Source organism: Geotrypetes seraphini, chromosome 4 (assembly GCF_902459505.1).
Source record: "Geotrypetes seraphini chromosome 4, aGeoSer1.1, whole genome shotgun sequence".
NCBI classification, from domain to species: domain Eukaryota; kingdom Metazoa; phylum Chordata; class Amphibia; order Gymnophiona; family Dermophiidae; genus Geotrypetes; species Geotrypetes seraphini.
In genome coordinates, this window is record NC_047087.1 from 274,903,850 (window position 1) to 274,931,555 (window position 27,706).

A 27,706-nucleotide genomic window follows, 5' to 3' on the forward strand; every position below is an offset into this window, starting at 1 on the left:
ATAGTAAATAATAAATAGTAAATAATAATTAATAGTAAATAGTAAATAATAAATAGTAAATAATAAATAATAAAAATAGTACACATTTAGGGCTCCTTTTACAAAGGTGCGCTAGTGTTTTGAGCGCACACACCGGATTAGCGTATGCTATCTGAAAAACTACCGCCTGCTTAAGAGGTGGTAGCGGCTACATGCGCGGCAATTTAGCGCACGCTATTCCGCGCATTAAGGTGCTAACGCATCTTTGTGAAAGGAGCCCTTAATTTTCCCCACCATCAAATTTCCCTGTCTCGCCCACCCCACCCAGCTACTTTTTCATGCCACCCGGCTGGAAAAAATTTCTGGGGAGAACACTGCAGATGTTCCCGGACGTGACTAAAGATATCCAAAAACGTAGACGACAATTCTTGCTCCTTAAACCAGGGGTAACAATGATGGGAGGTGTTTTTTTATTACGATATCCCTGTAAATGTATTGTTAAACATAGATCCAATACATATGTATTCTTTGAACCTTCTCAATTAACAGGGTTCCTCTCTATGAAACGCCTGGAAAGGGTAAATGGAACAGCAGCAATATAGCAAAGTAATTAGGAAGACTCCCACTACCACAGTCAGATGTTTTGCCTTTCTTGTTAATAATATGTTTTAAGTTAGCACTCACTTGAATTCATGGATTCATTATTATGGGATTAACATTATTGATTAAGAATCATATTGCCTAATTGATATCTTGTTTTGTTTAAACTATTTTATTTTATCTGTCTTATTTTCAATATTCTGTACAAGAGGTTTCTTGGAAAAAATGTAAAAGTAATAAATAAATAAAGATTAAAAAAAAAGAAAATAAAAGGAAGGGAAGAAAGGAAGGATAAAACAAGAGGAAAAAGGGGGTGTCGCTTCCTAAAAGCATTTTTATTTTCCTGTTTTTTTGGGAGCTTAATTGGAATTTTGATAAGCATCTTTAAAAAGAAATGTCTTAAGGTGTGTTTTAAACTTGTTTAGGGAATTTTCAGAGCGAAGGTTCGATGGCATTGCATTCCAAAGTGATTGAAGACGTACTTTATATGGGTTACATTATATGATTTAATTGCACTTATGTACGCCTGTGATGGTGCATAGTGGGGCTTGAGAAATAGTCCAGCACAAACGTTGTTTTTTTTTAATTCCGCTAAGAGAAGTTTATTGTAGGCCGCAGCATGGTTACTTAACAATAAGCGATACAGTAATTTTCGCTAGCATACAACTTAGTTCCTCTAATAAGCATATCAATTCTTAGCACTAGCAATAACTACTGTATCTATCACAGAATTCTACCCCATCTACTAGATGACCTAATCTCGATCCGGGAGGCCACACTATCACCCGAAGCAGGGGGGGGGGAAGGACTATAGCCACTGCCATGTACATTAGTCATTTCAAAACGTGTAGCTGATTGTATATGAATAGGCACCGCCGTTCAAGCCGTGCTCTACTCCAAGTGAAACACTGGTTCTCCAGTGCCCCGTTAGCTTTGACTTTTGCACTGAGGGTACATATATCACAAATTTAGAATTTTATTATAATGTAGCTGTGCTTTGCTATCAACTTCTCTGAATTATTACCTTGGGATTTTTGTTATCTGTACTATTATTGGTATTCCCTATTGGGTTTTGCAATTTGTATGACAGAATCAGTAGCATGCCTTTATTAATAACTTCACGAAAACACTTCTTTTCACTTGTCAAGCCATCCCCAACACCCAACATGTTCAGAAGATAAAATTCTTCAACCAGGTTAAACGGTGACACACTAACCAGGTTAAAATTATATAGCCCCGGGCATAACTTGCAATATCGCCAAGTTATGCTCGTTCTCAAGATCCATGGTGGTGCCGCACATGAATCCATCCCCTACCCCACCCCCACACTGCTCTTAAAATCCTTTCAAGTCCCAAGAATATCTCCTCTGAGATTGGTAAAACCACTCTGCTGAGACAATCTATCTTGTTCCATTCATCCAGCTTTCAATTCACATAAAATTAAACTGTTATCCACCCTAAATTGCTGTCTCTACTCTGTTCTTTTTATCCCCATACATTCACAGCCCACCTTGCTAATGTCCCCCTTTACGCTATACCTTATCTAGACCAACTAATACATGGCTGAGAAGCCATGTTAAGACACCCTTCGTAAAGTACCAGGGTGCTTATCATAATTCACGAAACCAAGTATGACAATATGAAACTCATTTTCAGAAAAGAAGAATGTCCAAAAAATGGCAGCAGATGGACATTTTTCTCGCCAAACCCATCCAATTCGATTTTCAAAACCTATTTTCTAGATTAATTTTTATACTGTTCATCTGCAGTTTGGTTAAATCTTAAAGGGGTGTTAAAGGCATGGTGTGGGCAAGTCTAGGGCAGGCTAATAACTTGGATGTTTTTCTGCCATAATTGAACTTTTAAGAATAGGTCCAGGACACAATTTGGACATTTAGGACTAGATCTGTTTTAATAACAAATAAGTGCCAAAAAGGTACCAAACTGACCAGATGACCACTGGATGAATGTAAGCATGACCCCCAAACACATACTCTCCACTGGTCATTGACCCTCTCCCACCCCCCAAAGATGTAGAATGAAACAATTTTTATTGATGACAGTAGAAATTACTACAATAAACAGAATATAGCCATACAACAGTTGTCGTCTATTTCTGCTAACAAAACAACCTCCCCCAATCGATTATCTGGGTATAACACAGGATGGACTATAAAACTATATAAGGTTCCCTAAGATGATGATACAGGAACATTTGTGAGATTCAAAGTCTTACTCCTTTCCCTCTCCATGTATATACCATAGGATCCAAATAAAAACATGTCTAATAAAAATGGTCATAAATACGAATACCAAAAGAACAGGTATACAGCAAATCAAAGAGGGCCTATGTCTGAAGGCCCCCTTTATAGGATATATTTGAACTTCAATGAAAGACATGATAAACCCTTCATATGAACAGCAAAATCCACCCCCCCTTTCCTATCCCTCCCCCACAAGAAAGATTAGAAAGGGCCCAAATACTACACATCACAGATCAAGACAGTGTATTCAAAATCAAACTTTGGGCTCTATGTGGTAAAGAGTTAATATATGGGTCTTTTTACGTTTAATAGATAGTCTAGCCTCCATCGCTTCAAGCAACAGGAACTGATGTAACTGACTGTGCCACTGCCAAAATCCTGGTGGTGTATCTTGGAGCCAGCGTTGCATGATACATTTGTAACAAACCATAGAAGCTTCCTGAAAGAATAAAGTCCTAATTTTCCCATAAATTCCACATGCTGCAGACTTCCCAAATATAATCTCCAATGGAGAAGGTAAAACTGAGATTCCCCATAATTTCCCTAAGTAGCCCAGAATTTGATCCCAGAAAGATTTAATCTGGGGGCAACACCACAATGCATGTGCAAAAGTATTGGCTGTTCTGTTACATTTAACACATGTTGAAGTGGATATCAACCCCGAATGATAAGCCTATATTTGTGTGAAGTATGCCCTAAAGGAAAGATTCTGTATGTGCATTCCCTCCACATAGAACCAGTGATAGAGGTAGGTATCTGTGTGATAGCCTGGCACAGATCTGTATCCCTGAGACATTCCCAATTCCTCTGCGCAGGAGGTCATCATATGCTTTAGGGGTATTAAAGCCCAGATCATCTTATGTAATTGAGCGACTGATAATGAGCCCCCCTCCTCCTGAAGAAACAAAGTCTGTAATGTCTGATAAATCCCAGTAGACAACCCCAATGCATTAATTGAAGATAGCCAAAAATAATCTCCCCACCTCTCCCCTATAGAATCCATACGTGCCTGATAAATGAAGAGAACCCCCTGCTCATCCAGAACATGAGCAAGAAGATGTATCTGCCGTGCACCCCAGTTCTGAAATACCTTGGAAGTAAGTCCTGGAGAAAACTCTAAATTCCCTTGTAGTGGCAACAGATCAGTAGCCACAGGATTATAATGTAAAGTTTTCATGAGTTTATGCTAGACCAACTGCAAGGGCTTCAGAAGCAGACTTCAGAGGAGGCCCAGGCCCATATCCCACTCTAACTAGTAGACATGTGGTAGAAGGTGTGAACCTTCCAAAACCCAACCCAAACCTATTGTACTATCATATAGGTGCCACCTACAGACATAAGGGTATTGGTGTGGTGTACAGTTGGGTCCAGTAGGAATTTGGTGGCTTTTGGAGGGTTCATCATACAATAGGGAGTTATATACCTGGGGCCTTTTATGTGCAGTTCACTACGGTTCATAGACAATCGTGCGCGGAATTGTCTCGCGCTGAGTTGTCGCTGCGCTCAATTGTCTTGCGTGGAGATATAGTGGCGCGCAATTGTCTTTAGTGCCATTGTCTTAGCGCTGAGTTGTCTGCGATTTTGTCCGCGCGCGATTGACTAGCGCGCTTTTGACCTGTCACCGTTCACTACAGTGCCTCCTGAGGTGTCCCACTGCTCTGCTGAGATGTAGAATGCTGGCCCCTCCTACATTCCAAAGGCTTGTTTTGTGTGTTTTTCTTTTGGACATTTTTTTAAAAAAAAACAAGGTAAACATATTTCTGTTTTGAAAATGGTCATGTTCGCTACTGGATTTTTTGTTCATCTTCAGCAAAATGTCCAAACTTGGATTTGGACGTCATATCGAAAATGCCCCTCTATATTTAACTTTTGGATGATGTCACTGTCAATAGATTTGAAAGAATAGATTTTACAGTTTAAACACAGGGTGTTCCCTAACCATGCTTTTCCACCACTAGCAACCATACACATAGCAACCAGTAGCAGATCCCGTAACTAAGGGCTCCTTTTACTAAGGTGCACTAGGCTTTAACGCGCAGAATGGCGTGCGCTACATTGCTGCGCGCGATAGACCTTAACGCCAGCACTGAGCTGGCGTTAGTTCTAGAAGCGTAGCGTGCGGTAATTTCCTGCGTGCGCTACAACCTCTAGCGCACCTTAGTAAAAAGAGCCATAAATTTACAAGCATAAATTTTAATTAACACAATTAACTTCAATAATTTCTCATTAAGATCCCAATTAGTGGCGCTAATTGGTTCATTACTCAAACTGTGCGAGCAAATTGGGCACATTTCCAAATTTGCATTCATAATTTTTAGCACTTTTCATAGAATTCAGGGGATAATTCAATGCAGAAAATGTGAAAAAGGGAGAGACAAGACAGATGCCAAAGGCAAGAATCAACTCACATAGACACCACATCAAAACCCACAAATCCCAATAAAGATGACACTTCTGAGGGTAAGCCTTAAGGGCAGCCCTAGCTGCTCTGCTCTGGTCATAATACTTTAAATATAATCCAGGAATATCAGACTTTTAAAGTTAAAATGATGCCAACAGACAGGACTTAAGAAGGATCTGGGTTTATCATATTACAATCACCCCATCCCTACTATCTCTCCCTCATGCAGTGGCGTCTCTAGACAGAAATATATGGGGTGACAACAGGGGTGTAAGCTAGGCATTGTATGTGGGGGGATGCAAGTCAAAGCGACATTCTATGTATAACTCTCTTCCCTTCTCCACTTTTAAATTTGCAGTCTTCTATACATAAGAAACCCTCCCCCCTTCAGCCTGTTCAACTACCCAGTAAAACCAACATTATAACTGATAATGTCATTCAATAAATTCTTCTAAGTGGGCGTGAAGTTTGGATTCTCTACAGGATTAGTCACTATTGCAATACAAACCTTAAAGCTCCAGTTCTGTATCATAAACTCCATATTCCCCAACAATGAAGTTATCCCCTTACAAAATGTCACATGAAAATATTCAAATTATGATAATCAACTCAGGAACAGCAACTGTCAGATACTTTGTTTAAAGCAGATGGGGAGGGGGGGGGGTTGTGTGATGACACTACTGCAGTGCTTCTCAACTCAGTCAGTCAGTTTTTTGGGATAATTACAATGAAAATGCATGAGATGGTTTATGGAGGCATTGTGGATATCCAAAAAACCCAACCAACAGAATGTGCCCAGGACTGCTCTACCTGAGCATTTTTTTATTTTTCAAAAAGTCTAGACACTGAAAAAATAACACAAAAACCTGCAAAAAGGCACTGAAAACTTATATAGTAAACTTACCAAACCATAAAAGTCCTAACCCACCTATGAAAACAGGCTCTAGTGCTAGAGAATGACACAGGGACAAATTTTCCCCCGTCTCCGCAGGAACTCATTTTCCTCATCCTGTCCCGAGGGTTCTTTTCCCATCCCTGTCCCATTCCTGCAAGCTCTGTCCTCATCTGCACAAGCCTCAAACTCTAAAATCATAAGTGTTCGAGGCTTGTGTGATTAAGGCTGAGCTTACAGGAATGGGACAGGGACAGCGTCAACATTCACGGGGACGGGATGGGGAAATTGAGTTCCTGTTGGGACGGGAAAAATTTTGTCCCCGTGCCATTCTCTACCTAGTGCACCAATATACTTGCTACTGGGAAACAGGAACAAGATGGACTGTTACAGATTCCTATACAGACACCACGTCAGCAGAATCCTTCCCCACAACTGCAGATGCAGAACATGACTCTCTCCTGATATAAAATTGCAAACATGCAGACAAAAACTTAAATGGAGACAAAATATGAAAGCAGAGATACTAGACTCAGCATGTCATGCAACATCAGAGAAATAGAAAAAAATGCACGTCCTCCTGTATAGTGCAAAATAAAGCCAACAGATGTAAATTCTCAACACTGAAGTCATAATGCCATCATACAGAACCTCATTTGGAATCCTGTGTGCAATTCTGGAGGTTACACTACCGAAAAGATGTGCTGAGAGTAGAGTCGGTGCAACGGATGGTCACCAGGATGGTCTCGGGGCTCAAGGATCTACCGTATGAGGAAAGGCTGAAAAATTTGCGGCTGTACTCACTCGAGGAACGTAGGGAGAGAGGAGACATGATCGAGACGTTTAAGTATATTACCGGCCGTATCGAGATGGAAGAAGAGATTCTCTTTCTCAAAGGAACCTCAGCCACAAGAGGGCATCCGCTCAAACTCAGGGGCGGGAAATGTCATGGCAACACCAGGAAATATTTCTTCACCGAGAGAGTGGTTGACGAGCTCCCGGTGTAGGTGATCGAGGCAAACAGCGTGCAAGAATTTAAGAGCAAATGGGATGCCCATGTGGGATCCCTTAGAGGGTTAAGCCAAGGGAACCTGTCACCGGGAGTGGGATCCCTAGGATAGTAGACTTGGGGGTGGGTCAGTAGAGTGGGCAGACCTGATGGGCTATGGCCCTTATCTGCCATCATCTTCTATGTTTCTATGTAATTAATTCACTAAATTGAAAATAAGATGATTTTTGCTACCTTTCTTGTCTGGTGATTTTATTATTCTAATCATCTTGATCTGCATTCCTCTGACTGTGCTCTTAACAGTTTCCAGAGCCTCCTTTCAACCTGCTATTTCTTTTCTCATCTCCTTTTTTTAGTGCCAAATAGACACAATGCAGGAAGTATTCTTTCACATTCAGCTTTCTTCAATATTTCTGCCTCCTTCTCAAATCTATCTAGCTTTCCTTCTTCCCTTCATGTGCAGTCTCTCTTCCCTTTTTCTTTCCCTCTATGGGCTAGATTCATTAACCTTGACTTTTGGGTCCGATCCGGGACCGATTTCAGCAGGCCTGACCAATTCACAACAGCCCAATATTGTAATGAGGGCGATCGAAAAAACGTTCCCCTCTGCCCGCACGGATCGCTAGTGTGCGATCCTGACGCATGCGCAGACCATCTGTTTTCCCTGCAGATGGTCTGCACATGAGTTTTGTGTCCATTTTTTTTTATTTTGATAGGTTTTTTTTCTCAGGCTCCGACTCTCCTGCTCTCAAGCCGGCCCTTGAAACCCTGCTTCCCTTCTCAAACACAGCACCAAAAGAGCTGACATTTTACTTTTGTAGACTAGCGAGCCCGTGGTTTTAATACGCTTTAAACCCGCGGGTTAAAACCATGGGCTAGCAGTGCGGGGAAGGGCAGGAGAGATTTGGGGCGGCAGGCAGGAGAGATCCAGGGATGAACAGGGCAGAGATTCGGGGCAGAGCAGGGCAGCAATTCGGGAGAGAGCAGGCAGGAGAGATCGGGGCAGAGCAGGAAGAGATCCGGGGAAGCAGGCAGGAGAGATTCGGGAAAGCAGAGAGCAGGGCTTCAATGGAGCTGGAGAGTCGGAAAGACGTTTTCAACTGGTCCCCAGCAGTCACTTCTTGGGTTGATCAGCCAGCCCAGTCGGTTTCAAAAATTTCTTTGGTGAATCGTGTCCCTGTCTATTTTGCATGCGTTTCCCCTCATTTGCATGCACAGATTGGAAGCGGATCGCAGGAGAAGTTAGTGAATTGGGCTGGAGGGAAATCTAGTGGCAAAGGGGTGGCAAACCGATCGGTACACGATCAGTTTGCTTAGTGAATCTATGTGCAATATGTCTCCCTTCTTCCCTTCTTATGCAGCCTTTCACCCTCTCCCTTCCCTACCATCTATGTGCTTTTCCCTTTTTACCCTGCCCTCCTATTTAAATGCCACAGAGCGATATAAGGGCATTATAACATTTTCATTTTTGTTTTCCATTCCTTTCCTGATAATTCCTAACATTCTATTTGCTTTCTTAGCAGCTGCCACACATTGAGCTGATAATGACACCTAGATCCTTAAATATAAGTATTCAGCACAAAATGACCAGTTTTCTCCAATGAATATTCACATTAGCAGCTAAAGTTAACCATCTATATTGTGTGATAATTGGCAATTTTCAGCTCTATATGGCTAAGTTTAGCAGCTAAATTGGGCTGCATAAATAGCAGTCCTATCTTTGGCTGCTATAAACTGAACCGGTCAGCACTGAATACTGACTTAGCTGGTTAACTTTTTAGCAGCTCACCCAAAAATGAATATTAAATGTCGGTCACCAGAAACAGCCCAGCAATGAATATCTGTGGTCAGCACCAGTTGCAGGAGTTAGCCACCGTCTCCCACGGTCTGAATACTGGCCCTAATGTTAACACTCCTGTTCAAATTATTTTTTATATAGAATTTTACTTTGCCCAGTCTCCTTTTTGACTAGTGTTCACGATTTAATGCTGGGCTTCATGAGGTGTATTTTTCCACAAGCCTGTTAGGCAGTTCTACCATGTCTTATTCCCCTTCCCTCACTGTGAGGAAATTCAGGTACATTTCCATGAGAAAATAATAATAATAATTTTATTCTTATATACCGCCATATCCGGCGAGTTCTAGGCGGTTTACATCAGTTAGCATAGGATCCGCGTTGACAGCAGATTTACAATGAATTTATCAGCTAAATAACAAATTTTAACCGAACTTGATGAAGGAGGGGGGGAGATTGGGGGAGGTCGGGAATAGGGAAGCTATCGTGGAGGAGGATAAGAGCAGGGGGAGAATTCGGGGGGCGAAGAGTAATGAAAGTTGGGGGGCCCTTAGGGGTCATGTTCACTAAATAGGTAAGTTTTGAGTGATTTTCTGAAGCCGAGGTAAGTGGGGGCCTCGGCTTCAGAAAATCACTCAAAACTTACCTGTCAAAACATATCTCTCTGCACACATTTAAACATAATGGCAAAGGTCCAGATATTCTGTTAGCTTAGAAAACATTATGGTCTCTTTCATCAAGAAAACACAAAGTAATTCAGTTTCCGTGCTGAAATGATGTGTGAAATGATAGTGTGTGTGAAATGATAGTGGCATGTGAAAAAATTAGTTTGCAAGATAATTCTTAAACTAACATGGGAAGTGGTCAACAGGTATTGCGTCCGTTCCTTAAACTCATTTTAATTTTGTACATATTTGATACATCCTATGAGTTTAATGGAGAAATGAATAAATGCACTATAATTTTAAAAGTCAATTTCTTTCCTGACTGTTCTCCAAGCAGCCATGCAGCCACTATGCTATAAGGTTCTTAGTTTACCTTGATCTTTCAGATGTGCTCTTCAGGTGTTTTTTTTCTGCTCAGGGCACTTCTTCTTTGCCATAATTATGTTGTGTAATTGTGAAACTGTAACAACAAAACCCAAACCAGTAATGTACTCTCTGAATAATGTTCAAACTGCCATCATTATTTTCACAAATAGACAAGGCACTTTAGCAGGGGTCTCAGCCCAGTTATCGGGATACACCTAGCCAGTCACTGGAGGAAGTGAATGCAAATTTATGTCATGCATATTAGAGAATGACATGGTGACAAAATTTGTCACCGTCCCCGTCACCGCGGATAACCGCGGGAAATAATCACATGTCATTTTCTAATGTCTATTTCAACCTCAGTCCTTTTACACCAGCATTCTTCAAAGCAAAGCTTGTGGGTCAGTGGTTGTGGCCATTCATACTCTGATTCTTCCCTCTCTCCTTAAAGAATGACATGAAGATGGTTTCCCGCGGTTATCCGCGGGGACGGGAACGGTGATGAATTTTGTCACCGTGTCATTCTCTAATGCATATTCATTGTGATGCATGACATAAATTTGCATTCACTGCCTCCAGATAGGTTTGGTGGGTCCCAGGGACTGGTTTGAGAGCTCCTACACTTTAGTGTGTATGGGGAAAAAATATTTGCTTTATTTATGGGCAAAATTTCAAACCATTTTCCCAGGTTTCAGATATTTTTGCACACTTTTTTAAATGTGCATAAACTAATTGTATGCATGCTAATTCGTAGCTTAATGCACATTAAATCAGTGATGAATGCATTAATATTTAATGCATGCTACAAAGGTGTACCACATTAAAACAACGTTTTGTTGGCAATAAAGACTTGGCATCAAATACATCATTTCTGCAGTATTTTTCTTTGCTTCTTTGTTGTCCTACATCTACTGCAGCTCCGTTGGATTCTTTTTGTTGTTATCTAATTGGATAAAACAATCTTTAAAAGCAAAGCACATACTGGTATGGACACATGAGTTTAAACGGAGGATTTGAAGAGGGTCATTAAGAGCAGAAGTCTCTTTATTAACTTCCCATATTTAAAAGCCACTTGCTGCCCTCTTAAAGAAAGCAAATAAGGGAAATAGCATCTTTATCCCAATCTGCTCTTTAAAAATATTGTCTTGTAAATGCAACGTTGACCTGCTTCCTTTAAAAAAAAGATGTATAGTAGGTCTTCGAATGGTTTAAAATTTGATCTCGGAGATTTGGGTCTCTAGAAAAGTTGGATTTTTTTACTCTGACCTTTCAGGCTGGAAGGGACTCTTAAATATGGGACTTTAATAAAAAGACTTCTGCCCACCCCTATCTGTGTTTTTATAGATTGTTCTATCCAATTAGAATAAGTGGTTGCTATCTGAAGAATAGACACTACACACAGATGACTATATTGACTGGAGAATCTCACAATTGCTGAGGTAAACTATAGGGAGTAGCTGCTTATTTCTTATGAAGAAGGATTACTTTTGAAAGCTCATCATAAAATGCATTGAGTTAGTCCAATAAAAAAGGCATTACCTTATTTCCTTTGGTTTTTGTTTTATTTCTATATATTACCTTGAAAAGTGGACTAGCATGGCCACCACACCATTTCACTCAAACTGCAACTTTAAAATCAAATCTGTGAGAAATCACTGAGGGTATTCTGAAATGGGAATGAGGTCATTCCATGACAAGTGGTCCAGAACTCCACACTCAACCATCTCAGAAACTGCTGAAATATTTTCAGGGACCTCTAATGAAGATATCCAAAGTTTTGGAGAATGATCTCAACCAGGTCCAGAGTTAGGGGCCCCTTTATTTGGGTCACCTTTTTGTATTCATGGAAGATGTCAAGTGTGGACCCTTCTTGAAATTGGACCAGTTGAAATGGAATTACCCAATGCTACTACAATACTTCAATAAGTTAGGTGAGGGATATGTGGGAAGAAGATCTGCCGAGTTCTATAAGTGAATTTGTATTCAATCTAACCACACTGGACAAATCACTATTAGACCTTTATCTGCTGTCATTTACTGTTGTTAAGATTTTCAGCACTAACCGGCTATTTTAGTCAAGGAACTCCAACCACAGTATGGAAATAATTTCATATATGTAGGCTGATCCTCAAAGAAGATGTTTAAATAGAGTTGCAGGAAAGTAGACAGTGGTAGAACATGCTTCCCAAAAAGATTTGGACAGTAATAGATTTTAAAACTTTAAAAGTTTTACTGAAAACATTTTTTATTCAAGGATGAGTATAGCTCCAAAACTGAAAATATTATTTCTGTGGATAAATGTATGATGGCTAAGGATGGATTGATAGAAGAACTAAGGAACTTGATAGTTAGCTAAAGTATGATGAAAGTTATTGAACTTATTGTTTTAAGTTGTGTCTAAGATTGTTTTGTATAAACAAAAGCCTATATTCTATACACGGTGCCTTAACTTAGGTGCCGGTAGGCGCCCTAGTTAAGTCCAAAATAGAGAATGACATGGGGACAAATTTTCCCAGTCCCCGCGGGAACTCATTTTCCTGCCCATCCCTGCAAGCTCCATCCTCATCTGCACAACTCTCAAACACTTTAAAATCATAAGTGTTTGAGGCTTGCGCAATTAAGGCAGAACTTACAGGGGCAGAGACAGTGACAAAACTCGCGGGGATGGGATAGGGAAACTGAGTTCCTGCAGGGACAAATTTGTCCCCTTGTCATTCTCTACTCCAAAATGCTGTTTAAACTGGACTTAAAGAGAAAATGCAAAGCACCAGAACTGTGTCTCTGGAGGCACTTTATGGCACCTAACGCCACTGTAAGTGTGGTTAAAGTGCCTATATAGGCATGATTCACGTCAAAGGTAGGCCTTGAAAACCATGGCCTACATTTCCGGTGCCTACCTTTGTCAGAGGCGTAGTTCTCTAAATATGTATGTTTATTTGTAATTCTCTTAGAAACAGATTGATAGAGTGGAATATAAATGTAATAATTAAAAAAATATATTTTATCAAAAACTCAATGTTTGCTGAGCCTTTTATAAATTAGGTAAGGTGCTGGCTAACGATACACATGTATATGATGACTAACAAATACATCCAAATCTGTGTATCTAGACTGAGAACATATCTAGCACTATTTGCACATGTTCATGGCAAACTTTACAAATATGCAAGCACAGTAGCAGGGAAGAAGGAGTTACCTGATAGGTAAAAATGCTGAGGTATATGCCGGGCTGTTTTTACCAATGGGCAAAGGGTATAAATGCCCCAGGTATAAATGGGGCCTAGCCAGTGCCACACAGTTGCCCACTGTTAAATTTAGCCAAATAAAAAAGTGGAAAGAAAACACTCAGTATAAGGATGACATAGGAGTAGATATAAAAATGTATAACAAATGTTTATTAAAAAAGATGAAATAAGTCACAAGAGTGAGGTAGCAAGTCACAGTAAGGAATGGTATATTGTAGGACTCAACATGGTCCATGTTTCAGCAAATGCTGCCTTCCTCAGGAGGCCAAACAAGTACAACTGAAGCTCTGGTTTATTCTGCTGAGATTCCCATTTTTGTTCCTCTGGAAACTGCTCTCCTTCCTCAACAAACTCCATTTGTTCAGGAGTGGCAGGGGCAGTGTTGCAACGGTGGAGTTTTGGGGGGTGCCATGGCACCTGTGGCTACTTCATTCTGACACCTATTATAGTAGTAGACCAGGGCATGACTGTTTCTTTACATTTTAAAGCATTTTACACTCAATTTTTATTGTAAAAAAATAAAAATGTAATGTAAAAAGTAATAAAATTGTAATGTAAAAAATGTAATGTAAAAAAATAAAAATTGAATATAAAAAGCTTTAAAATGTAAAGAAACATAAAAGAGGATGCTCGAGAGTTTGGAGCTCCTGAGGACCCCATTAGGGGTTTCCCACTGCCGCAACCATCTGGAAGAGCGCTCTATGGAACAGAAAGGACTAGGAAAAGCAGCTATGCCAGCAGTGAAAGGCATCAGTTAGGGATCTCATAGGGAGACGAACAGATAGTGGATGCTGTGGATGGGCAGATTAGATGGGCCATTTGGCCTTTATCATGCGTTTATGTTTCTATGTGGTCTGTATCGGAGACTTCAAAACCACCACCTTTGACCACCTATTAATGTTTTTTCTTCAGTGGAAACACTGTTCCAGATTTATCAACTAAACAAGACCATCATATTTGCTGGGCAACAGGACAGTGCCAAACTGGAGCAGTTTTTGTACCAGAACAAAAGTCTTCTAAATCTGCCCCTCTATTTTATATCATGGCCACTTTGGGGTCACCAATAATAAGAATTCCATTGTTAGCAAGTGCACTTGACCTTTAGCTCAAAGAATCTCAGTAAGGCAGAAGGCAATTTTCTATTAGGGGTGAGTTCTCCCACAGGAGCTATCACTTTCACTTGAGTATGTTAAGCTCTCTCTTTTAATACAGACAAATGAGCCATTCAGCTCTAAACAAATGATCCTACTATAAAGAATTAATTTGGAAAGAGGCTAACAGAGGCGGCCATCAGGTGTTTGACATCCATTAAATATTCCACACAAGGCTCCTGCCCCAGGATTTGAAAGTTAAAGCTTTTGTTTTACTTAAAATCCAGAAAAGCAGTTGACCAGTCTTTTTCTGTGAGAATAAAAGAGTACACCATTTTGAAAATCTTAAAATATAAATAAATCCAAATATTGGCTACTTCACTTCAGATGCACAATTTGTTTTCTGTAAATCCACTTTACATGCACTGTATTGCAAGGAATAAACGTATACCTGTCAATATTGAGCCAGAAGCAGTCAGTGGGAGTGGGTGGGATATATATGCTGACAGTTGCTGGATAAATTAGACACAGATATTCAATGCCGGGTCCTGTCCGGGCAGCAACAATGAATATCAGGATTTGACTGAACTGCTTCTGGCCACTGGAAATTATGAGTGTCCAAACCAATCAGGATCCACATAAGACATTTATGTGTATCTCAGAAGAGTATCAGCGACCCACAGAAGGGTAAGGATTCCTTTAATTTCCCTCTTCACCGCCCCCTGCTGCAATCAGCTGAACCAGCTGCAGCAGAGGATCCTCCCAACACCCACCCACGAGGCTGGCAGGAGGGATGCCCACTCCCTCCTGCATAACACCCCCCCAACCCTCCCAAGATCAGCAGGAGAGATGTCCACGCCCTCCTGCCGCTGGGCCTTCAATTCCCTGACACCCCACCCCGAAACCCTGACACCCCCTGACACACTAGCATATAAAAGGGGCCCTATATTATTTAAAACATTTTCACATCAGAGCTGCTTTATTTTCTTTAGAAAACACAATTCAGAGGTTATTTTAGTTTTGCATTAACAATTTAGTATGTCTTTCTTTGATCTTAAAATATTGCATATGATGCAAACTAACATCTCATTTAGATTACACTTGAAAGTGTGTTGGAGGTTTTTACTGTTTTAGTGTATTTTTTCTGTGCTTTTGGAATTTGGTATCCGCTTAAGTAACCACAGGCAGAATATAAATTAACAAACTAAACGTATCTGACTAAATCTAGCTTGGTTACATCTGAACTGATGAATGAACTATACTCGTAGTCATTTAAAATTAACTTTAGCTTTCTGCGTTTTTAAATGGCAGGCACTATAGTTACACTGAGTATCAAAATAGTCTATGAAATTCCACATGCTGTGCTGGCCTCATTGCTGAAACTGAGGCACTGAAATACAATCCATTGTCTGATTTGGGAAGTCACATTTTAACCCAGCTGGGGATAAAATTATTCAGTTATGCAGATGACTTCACGATCATCATCCCATTCGCTAACTCTCTCTCGGAAGCTACTCCCAAGGCAACAGAAGTACTAAATCTGATGGAGCAGTGAATGGCTGAATTCAGACTAAGACAACTCAGAAAAAACAAAATTTTTCGTAGCCTCCCCACGCCCACTTGACACCAAAACATCACTCTGCATCAATAAATTTAGTTACCCTATTCAATCTACTATGAAAATATTGGGTGTAACATTGGATCAGAGCCTAACCATGAAAGACCAGGTTGACTCCTTAATCAGAAAGATTTTTTTCACTCTATGGAAGCTTCGGTCCATTAGAGCATATTTTGACATGGCAGCTTTTAGAATTCTGGTACAATCCCTCATTTTAAGTCAACTTGATTACTGTAATATCGCCTCTTTGGCAATTGCCCAAAAGAATATGCGACGATTACAACTGGTGCAAAATGCAGCGATTAAACTGATCTTCGGACTGAAGAAGTCCAATCATGTAACACCTTACTACCAACTACTGCATTGGCTGCCGATGGAGGCGCGTGTGAAGTTTAAGTTTGGTTGTTTTTGCTTTAAGGCACTATTCGGTCTGGCCCCTAAATATATAACTGACCTTTACTCTTTCTCAGCCAACAGACATAAGAGAAGCTCACACTTGAACTAGAGAATGACACGGTGGCGGTTTACCCGCGGCTACTGCGTTTAGCCGCGGGTAACCCGCCAAAAACGGGGAATGAAAATTAGCAGCCTCTGCGGGGACGGGGACAAGGCCATCACCGTCCCGTGGAGCGGTGAATGGTCTTGTCACCGCAGTGAGGCATAAAGGATCGTGCGGTCCCTGCACCCCCATCCGCCCACCCGCACGCCGGCTCGATCGTTTAACCAGCTTCCTCTCTCCACCTCACCTTAGTTTGCCGGCTTTCTTTTTCGGCGACCGGAACGCTTTCAAAAGAGCCACGCACGCGCGGCTGCTCAGTATTCAATCTTCTGCTCTGACCCAACAGGAAGTTGCAGCAGAGCAGAAGATTGAACTTTGAGCTGCCGCGCATGCGCGGCTCTTTGAAAGCGTGCCGGTTGCCGAAAAAGAAAACCGGCAAACTAAGGAGAGCTGGAGAGCAGTAGCGTACCAAGGGGGGGGGCGGGAGGGGTGAAAAAGGTAATGGCGCCAGGCCTTGGAGCACCGAGGCAGACCGCTTCTCCCCCCTCCCAGCCGAATCCCCGCTGACCCTCCTATCTCCCCTCCCCCAAGTGAACCTTTCCGACCCTCCCAGCGAAAGCAGCAAACCTCCCTCCAGTAGCGTCGACTTTCTCCTCCCTCTGCCGCGTCACTGATGACGTCATAAGTGACGCGGCAGAGGGAGGAGAAAGCCGCGAAGGAGGTTTGCTGCTCTCGCTGGGAGGGTCGGAAAGGTTCACTTGGGGGGGGAGATAGGAGGGTCAGCGGCACTGTTCCCTCTAAGCTGAGCAGGAGTCCTCCACCCACAGTCTCACCAATAGAGGGTGCTGTTTTACTGTCACATTTTTCAATTGTGAGGGACAGGCAAGTTCTGCAGGACTCCAGGGAACATACCTGTCCTTAGCGACTGAAAATATTCCACCCCCTAGTGGTAGCAATGCAGCTGGAGGACACCTGCTCAGCTTAGAGGGAACACTGCGCCGCCTCAGCGGGGATTCGGCTGGGAGGGGGGGAGAAGCGGTCTGCCTCGGTGCTCCATTACCTTCTTTGGGCTGCAGCAGCGTTTACAATTCGCTGCTGTTGCCGGCTTCAGGCCTTGTTCTCTGCCGGGTCCTGCCTACTTCCTGTTTTCATGAAAACAGGACCCGACAGAGAGGAAGGCCTGAAGCGGGCAACATCAGTGAATTGTGAATGCTGCTGCTGCCCGATGAAGTTCAGGACATCGAGGAAGGAGCAGGGTGAAATCGGCTGCTGGCTTGGGGGTGAGGGTAGGGAAAGAATCGTGGAAGTGGAGAAATTGGCACGATGGCTTTGTGGGGGCTAGGGGGAGAGAGAAAGAAAGGAAAAAATAAAGAGGGGGGGCAGGGGGAGAGAGAAAGAAAGGCAGAAATAGAGGGGTCAGGGGGAGAGAGAAAGAAAGGCAGAAAGAAAGAGGGGGACCAAGGGGAGAGAGAAAGAAAGGCAGAAATAAAGAGGGGGTCAAGAGGGAGAGAAAGAAAGGCAGAAAGAAAGAGGGGAGCCAGGGGGAGAGAGAAAGAAAGAGGGGGGGGGGCAGGAGAAGAAAGAAGAAGGATCAGAAGAAGGACCAGAGACTCATGAAATCACCAGACAAAAAGGTAGGAAAAATGATTTTATTTTCAACTTAGTGATCAAAATGTGTCCGTTTTGAGAATTTATATCTGCTGTCTATATTTTGCACTATGGCCCCCTTTTACTAAAACGCAATAGCGGTTTTTAGCGCAGGGAGCCTATGAGCGTCGAGAGCAGTGTGGGGCATTCAGAGCAGCTCCCTGCGCTAAAAACCGCTATCACAGTTTAGTAAAAAGGGAGGGGGAATATTTGTCTATTTTTGTATAGTTGTTACTGAGGTGACATTGCATAAAGTCATCTGCCTTGACCTCTTTGAAAACCCGCGGAATATAAATGATAATTAACATTTTCTCTGCGTACAGCGTGCTTTGTGTTTTTAAAATTTTATTGTTGGTAGATCATTTTGACTTGGCCACAAAGGTAAGGGGGAGGGAGGGAGGGGAGCTGCTGAAAGACATCTAGTAATCCTTGCAGGCTTGACTGTGCAGGGAATTATTTTTGTAAAATCATGTTTTGTTATGTGACTGGCATTATCTAGACTTTAATTTCTATGAATGAATAGAATGAAAATGATATAAAATTACTTGCTTGCGGGGACCGCGTGTTCCGGCTCACACAAGGAAGGAGGGGGTGAAAGGGAAAAAGTTTCTCTTCCTTGGAAATAGATTCTGAAGTGACCTCATCAAAGAAGACCAGCACTAAATATACAAGAAATCCCTTAAACAATGTCAAAAGAGCCCAAAATAGAAAACTGCTACTGCCTTGAGACTCCATTATTGAAGGAATCAACTTGAAATCACAGAAGAGACAGGAAAAGGTTAAATGCCTCATGGAATCCTCAGGTACAAAACACAAACCAAATTGTGAATGAAATCAGAGCAGACAGTAAGAATTATAAAATTGATGTCATTATCCATCTGGAAAAAAAGGCGTACTAGAAATAATGCCTCAGCAATACAATTTTCAGAAGTTCTATTTGCTCATGGTAAGGGAGAAGAGAGACTGCTAGTGATGGTGGGGGGACTGATAGAAGATATGAAAGAAGGGTGGTAGAAAGGAACAGATGGTAAAGGAGGGAGGGAAGGGTGGTGGTGGAAAGGAATAGAACAGACATTGAAAGAGGGTAGAGAGGAACAGACCCTGAAAGGAAATGTGGAAGGCAGAGTGGGGAGAAGACGCTGGAAGGGAAGAAGACAGATGCCAGACTATGAGGGAGCGGAGGGAAGAAAATGGGTGCTAGACGGGGACGGTGACGGGGCGGTGAATGGGATGGCAGTGGCGGTGACGGGGCGGTGAAAGGGATGGCGGTGACGGTGACGGGGCGGTGAAAGGAACGGCGGTGACGGGGCGGTGCAGAGGATGGTGGGCCGGGGACGGTGCAGTGACGGGGACAGATTTTTTCCCCGTGTCATTCTCTAACTTGAACTTTGTTTCCCCTCCAGTTAGAGGATGGAAACTTAAGACATCATCAACACCTTCTCTCACATCAGGCAGCACTATGGGGTAAAGATCTAGATCAATTGCTTACGCCTACTACGTATGGGGAATTTAGGAAACGCCTAAAAACATATCTGTTCCTGAAGTATTTAGGCAGCTGACCTGTATAATTCTTACTCCAAAATAACTGTTAATCTATACCTGTTAATCATTAGCTCTTAACTCTGTTTATTCCACTCAAGTTGTACCATCTTTTAATTATTGTAAACCGCATAGAACTTCACAGTCCTGCGGTATATAAACTGTTATTATTATTATTATTTTGGATTGTGTTCATTTTTATTAGCGGAGGATAACACATACGGGTCCTTTTACTAAGGTGCGGTAGTCGATTTAGCGCGTGCTAAACGCTAACACGTCCATTATATCCTATGGGCGTGTTAGTGTTTAGCGCGCACTAAAATACTTAGCGTGCCTTTGTAAAAGAGGGGGATAATGGCCACTCAGGTTCAGAAGCAATTTATGGAGCACCAAATGTTTTGGGAGCTAAAACCATTAGGATTAATGATAAGGTCCTTATTAGAAACAAATGGATGTTTAGCTATCAACTGAAATTAAACAGAGAAAAAAAAAATCTTCTAGTTGACCCTCTTGGTAGTATAGTCTTATCTAATTCATTATCTATAAAAGGTATGGATTACATTTTATCACCAGTGATTAGAATTTTAGGGATTCATGAGACCACAAATTATCATTAGAGTCTCAAATTAACTTTCAAGGTACTGAAGGGAATAGACTTAATAGATAAGGGCAGGTTGGTCTTTGACCAGAGGGCCAAAGCGTGAGCGGACTGCTGGGCACAATGGACCATGGGTCTGACCCAGTAGCGGCAATTCTTATGTTCCTTTCCTACTATTATGGAAATTAAGGAGAATCCAGAAGTTTTTTTCCCTGAATATCTCTTCTGACTTTTGGTGCAAACATTATTTTTATCTCTTACGGATTACTGTAATATCATCTATTTAAATTGTGTCAGGTCGGATTTATGTAAATTACAAACACTGCAGAATACAGTAATACATTTGATTTTTTCCTTATTAAAAAAAAAGATAAAATCTCTCCATATTTGATTAAATTACGTGGCTACCACTCGAGACAAGAATTCTGTTTAAATTTTACTGTGCATTGTTAAAGATTATTTTGGGGGAAGCTCAGAGTTAAATGTTTGAGTTGGTTCCCTTACAGATGAAACCTATTTACAATTTAAGAATTAAAGGCCTCTTTTACAAACCTATGGTAGCGATTCTGTTGCAGCCAATGCACTCAAGCCCATAGGAATTGTTTATGTCAACTATTGCCTAGACTGCTAAACTCTGGAAAGATTTTCCACTTCAAATTACACCTATGTCTAATTATAAAATGTTTTGAAAAAAAAGTCTAAAAACTCATTTATTCCACAAAGATGTGATGAATACTAATTGTTAGTTATGATTTTATCATTCTGCACTCTGATATTATAATTCTGGCTGAACATTCCAACTCTTTTATATGTGAACCACAATGAACCACGTTATGAGGTATTTGCGGTATACAAAGGAATTGTTCAGGATGGTAAACAGATTTTTGAAGAGAAAGTATGGGATGCAGGGGAAGTTAATAAGTAAAAGGGAAGATTGTTGGCCACTTTTTTGTATCGTGGGGCCAAATTCTGTAGAAGGGATGTAGTTTGGTTAAGAGGTTTAAGAGTACATTTTTGAAGTGCCGTCCATGAAGTATATGTACTTGGGGGCTGATTCTATAAACGGCACCTAGAAAAAAAAGGAGCCAGACATGTGTAAATCACACTGAGGCAACAAATGGTAGCTAGCGGTGCCTAAGGGGTCCTTTTATCAAGCCGCGCTAGCGGGGTTAGCGCGGACATTTCATCACACGCTAAGCCCCGCAGCAGGCTAAAAAACTAACGCTCAATGCAGGTGTTAGCGGCTAGCGCGGCAGGTGGTTTAACATGTGGTATTACGCACATTAAACCCCTACCACAGCTTGATAAAAGGACCCCTAAGTTTTTGGAGAATTGCATTTAATGGCGTCAAAGCCTTGCTCCACCCATAGGAACACTCACTTAGGCATTAGGCACTGCTAAGTGTTATATGATAGGCACCTGTCTTTTTATAGAATCTTAAACGTGGTCTCGCACAATTAAATTTTTTTATAAATCAATTACTGAGGCTATTAAGGGTATTTTGCCAATTAAGTTAGGCACCTAACTTTAGGCATCCTTTATAGCAGTGGTTCCTAAACCTGTCCTGGGGGACCCCAGCCAGTCAGGTTTTCAAGATATCCCTAATGAATATGCATGAGAGAGATTTGCATACCTGTCACTTCCATTATATGCAAATCTCTCTCATGCATATTCATTAGGGATATCTTGAAAACCTGACTGGCTGGGGGTCCCCCAGGACAGGTTTGGGAACCACTGCTTTATAGAATCAGCCTCTTGGTGCAGTAGAATGAATGGGTCTTTTTGATGGTGGTCCCAGAGTTGCGAAACAAAATGCTTGAGAGAGGAACTAAATTATGGGCAATTTCATAGGAGCTTGAAACCTAATTGTAACCTCAATGGGAGTTTTTTCTACTGCCAGGTTTGGGGGAAGAGGTTAATGGGGAAGTTGATTTTTTTTTTTAATCATTTTATTGTTTTGAACCATTTTAATGGTCTCATTGAGGCTTATAGGTGTTATATCATAATTTTAAATAAATAAATACAGGTTTTTAGTCTCTTCTCCATTTTCAACTTGTTGATCTTTTATCAATTCCTCTTTCCAGATATCCTTTCCTTCTATGTGTCTTGCCTCCTTTCTTCATTTGTCTCCTCCACTATCTCCTTTATTCAAATTCTTACCATATTTTTACTTATTTATTGGGATTTATTAACTGCATTTTCATAAAGAGATTCACCCAAAACTGTTTACAATACATTGAATAGTAATCAGTATTGTCTTTTCTGTACCTCTTCTCTTCATAGGTGCTTAGTTATAGATTTGCTCCTACACTGTATAAATAATCATAGTGACTGCTTTTTGCTAATGCTTTTCCTACCAGTGCCACAATGCCCACATGCCCTCAGACTTCTGAATCCTTCCCCCTCCTAGCCATTGATGAGATCAGTAAGCATGGGGAACCACATCAGTTTGTACTCACATACCTGCCCCCCCCCATGGCTGCCATGTTATGTAAATATAGGTTAGGGGGAGGGGGGGGTTTAAAGGAAAGATTCAGAGTCCATGATTGCAGGGAAGGAATCCTGGTATATGGTGCCCAGAAAAAAAACTGTGACTGGAACAACTGTTCTAAAGTACATTAACAGGAGATATAAAAGGAAAAAAATATCCTCAGGTAGTTGATAATGAAGGTACATGGCACTATTACCCACCAGTCAGTTCCAGCTGAGCTAAAAGGACAAAAATGCAGGAAGAACCTGCCAGACAAGGAAAAAAATCTATTAATTCTGCTTCTCCAAAACAGCTTTTGCTCAAGCAATATTGATTTCCTGACATTAAAGCTATAGTTCAGGCAGTACTTAAGAAATAAACATTAGATTGTGGTAACCTGAACAATTATTGGCCAATCTTAAATTTACCTTTATTAGCTAGAATTTTCATCTAAGGGGCTGCGAGTCCCAAAAAACAAGGATGAGAATGTCTATTTATAGAGAAGACATACCAAAAGTAGGACTGCTTAAATCAGATGAATCAAAAGCATTCTTAATTAAATTACAAAATTATCTGATTGAAATCCAGAACAATGTAAGCACAGGAAATCTCAAAGAGCTAATCATCGATAATCTTAAACAGACTTATCATGTTGATACTATCTCAAAATCCTATACCAGAATATCAAAGCACCGTTATACTAATGATAACCATTCAATGTGTGATTAAATCTCAAAGGGTGTATAATATACTACTAATAAGTCCAAAGGTGTCCACAGTCCACCAACTGCCCAATATTCAGCTTTGAAGCAGCCCTAAATTCAGCCAGTTAGCTATGTGGGTGCCGGCACTGAATATTGGCTAGCCACTGCATAAATGGAAAAGTGCTGTGTGTTCCTCTTGATCCTCACAGCCTACCTGAAGTCCCTGGTGGTCCAGTGGGGTGATGGGGCAAGAGAAAAGTCTACTTGCTCTGACCCTTAGCAGCTGGCTCTCCAAAATGGATGCCATGACCTCTAGTGTCAGAATCTTGGTACTTTGGTAGTACCATGAAGCTGCTGTGAGAGGGTACAGCCTCCATTTTGGAGATTTTAGTATTGACATTTTCAGACTCAAATATACCTCCTGTTCAGAAGTTATATTACATCAATGAGGGCAGAGACTGAAGGTTTGCAAAATGGGAAAGGCCTGGATGTTTCTGGGCTTCTTGAGTCATCTGATATTGAAATTTTTGACAGGCCCACATTTCTCATCTCCCTTGTATTTCTTCAGGATAAGGAAATTATTTTGAGACTTTATTATAGACTTAAAAAATGTTTCTTTTATGGGTGACCAGCTGATCACCCGGCATTGCCTGGGATAAATAAATATTATTTATCCCAATCTTCTGGTATCGATAGACTTGTATTCAGTGAGTACGCCACCACAGCTGAACTTCCTTATTTACTGTTAACTGACTGTGTGATATCATTCCCCAAGCTTCACACAATTGGTCAAAGCAGCTCCATCTATATATATATATATATAAAATTTGATGTATTTGTATATGACCCCCTTCCCACCCCCACAGCATTTTTTTCTCAGATAGTTAGTGATATGTATACCAAATTTGGTTGAAATCTCTCCATGCATTTCAGAGTTATGCTGGAACATAGATACATACATACACACACATCCGATTATATAGATAGATAGATAGATAGATAGATATAGATATAGTCTCCATATTTCCACATATCTCTCAAGTTGGATTCAATTATGTAGGAAAATATTTCCTCTTCTACATCAATTTGTAATTTCCTTAGTTGGAATATATCAGATGCATTTTCCTTGTAAATGCTTTGCTTCCTTGCAAGGAAATAGATATATATTTTTATGAATCAGTTTAACTGCAATTTCTTCTTGAAGTTAAAGAAGTCTCTATAGCAGGGATGTCAAAGTCCCTCCTCGAGGGCCGCAATCCAGTCGGGTTTTCAGGATTTCCTCAATGAATATCCATGAGATCTATTAGCATACAATGAAAGCAGTGCATGCAAATAGATCTCATGCATATTCATTGGGGAAATCTTGAAAACCTGACTGGATTGCGGCCCTCAAGGAGGGACTTTAACACCCCTGCTCTATAGAATCACATCCTAGAATACAGACCTTTAATGTGTTAACAGCAACAGGTTCTGCTCCTTTTCTTTGCTATTTCCTAAACAATCAAGCTTTCTATGAATCTCCTTGGATTCCCCCCCCCCTTTTTATGTAAAAAATTTTTCTTATTTAGGCCCAGATTCACTAAAGATAGCGACACAATCGCTGTTGGCCAATTCTCTGGCCAATTTTTAAACAGCGATTGATTCACTATCAAGTTTGTATGCAAATGATTTGCACGGTGGTACAAATCATTTGCATACAAACTCACTAACTCAGTCATTCAGTGAGCGATTGAGTCGGTGCAGAGCCCTGACTATAGTGACAGGAGAAGCAGCCTTCTGTCACTGCTGTCAGGGCTTCTATCGGGAGGCTTTTTTTTTTTTTCTTTTTTTTTCAATGGCACAGATATTTTGCGTGTATTACACACAAAAAAATATCTTCCCAATTAAAAAAGAAAAAAAAAAAGACCCCCCCAACCCCGACAAAGCACCCTCTCCCTCCCTGAACCAAAAAAAAAAAAAGGCAGGAGGGATGCCCACCTGCCCGCCTACCGCTGCACTATTAAATATGGTAGGAGGGATGCCTACTCACTCCTGCCACCAGACGCTCCGCCTGCCGCCATCAGACTACTGGTATTAAATATGGCAGGAGGGGTGCCCACTCCCTCCTGCCACCAGACACCAGATGCCAAAGCATGGCAGGAGGGATGCCCACTCCCTCCTGCCAATGGAGTGCCCCCTCCCCCCCTCAGCCCTGTTACCTTTCATTGGGAGCAGGATGAGTCCCTCCTGCTTCTCCACCGGTTGCCACTGTCTGCAATGCAGGCCTTAAGCCCCTCCCATCCCCGTGCATCATCTGATGCATGGGAAGGACCTAAGGCCCTGATTGACTCAGATGCCTCAAGACCCTACCCATTGGTGAGGTCTTAGGTATCTGAGCCAATCAGGGACTCCCTTAGGCTCCCTCTGTATCCCGGATACAAGGGGGAGGAGAGTGTGGCGCAGTGGTTAAAGTTGCAGCCTCAGCACCCTGGGGTTGTGGGTTCAAACCCACACTGCTCCTTGTGACCCTGGGCAAGTCACTTAATCCCCCATTGCCCTAGGTACATTACATAGATTGTGAGACTACCAGGACAGGGAAAAATGCTTGAGAACCTGAATAATCTCATGTAAACCGTTCTGAGGTCTCCTGGGAGAATGGTATAGAAAATTGAATATAAATGAATTGAATGAATGAAAATGTGCGGTGGCATCCAAAAAATCAAACAAGATGCTAGGAATTATTAAAAAAGGGATGGTTAACAAGACTAAAGATATTATAATGCCTCTGTATCGCTCCATGGTGCGACCTTACCTGGAATATTGCATTCAATTCTGGTTTCCTTATCTCAAGAAAGATATAGCGACACTAGAAAAGGTTCAAAGAAGAGTCACCAAGGTGATAAAGGGGATGGAACTCTTTTCCTGTGAGGAAAGACTAAAAAGGTTAGGGCTCTTCAGCTTAAAAAGAGAAGGCTGAGGGGAGATATGATTGAAGTCTACAAAATCCTGAGTGGAGTAGAATGGGTAACAAGTGGATCGAGTTTTCACTCCATCAAAAATTACAAAGACTAGGGAACACTCTATGAAATTGCAGGGAAATACTTTTAAAACCAATAGGAGGAAATATTTTTTCACTCAGAGAATAGTTAAGTTTTGGAACACTTTGCCAGAGGTTGTGGTAAAAGCGGATAGCGTAGCTGGTTTTAAGAAAGGTTTGGACAAATTCCTGGAGGAAAAGTCCATAGTCTGTTATTAAGACATGGGGGAAACCTCTGCTTGCCCTGGATCGGTAGCATGGAATGTTGCTACTCTTTGGGTTTTGACCAGGTACTAGTGACCTGGATTGGCCACCGTGAGAATGAGCTACTGGACGTGATGGTCCAGTAAGGCTATTGCAACCTTATTTTTGTTATAATTCTTTTTTGTTCATAGTATGTAATGGATTTCTCTCTTTTTTTAAATAGCCATGTTCTGACCAGACACTGCATTTTATAATCCCCTCTCTTTCCTGAAACATTTGACTACCAGTGGCTTCATCCCCATTCAGCTTTCTTCACCATACTGGCTAACCACTAATGTGTGCCAGTGATGACTGTGTTACCCACTGTAAAGCCCAAAGAATCACACCAAAATTGTATGCTTGAAGTGTCTTTCTTATCTGATGAATTATATGTTTCACAACATTCCATTTCTGCTTTGAAACCATATAACAGAAAAAAAAGATATATTTTTAAGGTATACATGCTCATTCAAGTCATCAGAGAGTCTGCAATGCTAAAGGGAATTTCCATGCTGAAATGCTGGTTGTACTGAATGACGTTTTACCCAGCAATTGTATCCACTTGTGCTTTTGTTGATTCAGGGTTTATACATTGCAGAGCCAAATGTTTCTGAACAAGTAGTGAGTAAGCCAACAAGGTAGTAATTTAATTCTGCAGTCTGCTGCTTTTCATGAATTGTTGAGCTCTCATGGTTAATGATATCAGCAGAATGCTGAAACTGAATTACAATGCTGTGCTCATGTGGGAAGTATAGGTTTTACTTCTCGCATAAATTTTGCTTTTACGATACAATTACCATCCCAACAGCCAGGAAAACAGAGCCTGAGAAAGTCTCCAGACAGACATCCCTGAAGAACGATGCCAGAGACACAGTCTTATATCACTCAACCATATATCATTTTCATTGAACAGGATTAACAACCCTCTGAATTTATGCTCCCTTAAAGATTCCTCCCCCTGTATTAATTAGACATTGTTCCATACATCACATTCATATTGGGAATAATAACATATAATTAGATCATAAATGATTAGATTTTTAATTAAATGTGTATCATCTCAAG

The 27,706-nt window shown here is 41.2% G+C and overlaps 1 protein-coding gene across 9 annotated transcripts in view; it reads right to left on the reverse strand.

Annotated features, from left to right (window-relative positions):
* PTPRE (protein tyrosine phosphatase receptor type E) overlaps nucleotides 1-27,706 on the reverse strand; it is a 318,077-nt gene that overhangs the window by 207,675 nt on the left and 82,696 nt on the right. For 7 of the 9 annotated variants that reach the window (XM_033941674.1, XM_033941670.1, XM_033941665.1 and 4 more), the window contains one exon: nucleotides 9,979-10,065. The exons of the other annotated variants lie outside the window; for them this stretch is intronic. The gene's annotated coding sequence lies outside the window, so the exon portion shown is untranslated. The remainder of the gene's footprint in view (nucleotides 1-9,978; nucleotides 10,066-27,706) is intronic. 9 annotated transcript variants of the gene reach the window in all.